Here is a 201-nt window from a genome sequence, read left to right on the forward strand (position 1 = left end):
GGGGGGGGGGGGGGGGGGGTAACAACCACACCCAATAATTTGTTCGACAATCTGTATGAACCAAACTCCAATAAAATTCTAAGAGAACCAACTTAAAAGCGAGACTCAATCAAGAAATATATCAAAGAGTTTTTTTTATCTCTTTCTCAATTGAATCAGCAAATCAAACAGATAGAAATCCTCGAGCCTGATTGATATGAG

The sequence above is a fragment of the Papaver somniferum genome, chromosome 5, assembly GCF_003573695.1.
Source record: "Papaver somniferum cultivar HN1 chromosome 5, ASM357369v1, whole genome shotgun sequence".
Classification (NCBI taxonomy): domain Eukaryota; kingdom Viridiplantae; phylum Streptophyta; class Magnoliopsida; order Ranunculales; family Papaveraceae; genus Papaver; species Papaver somniferum.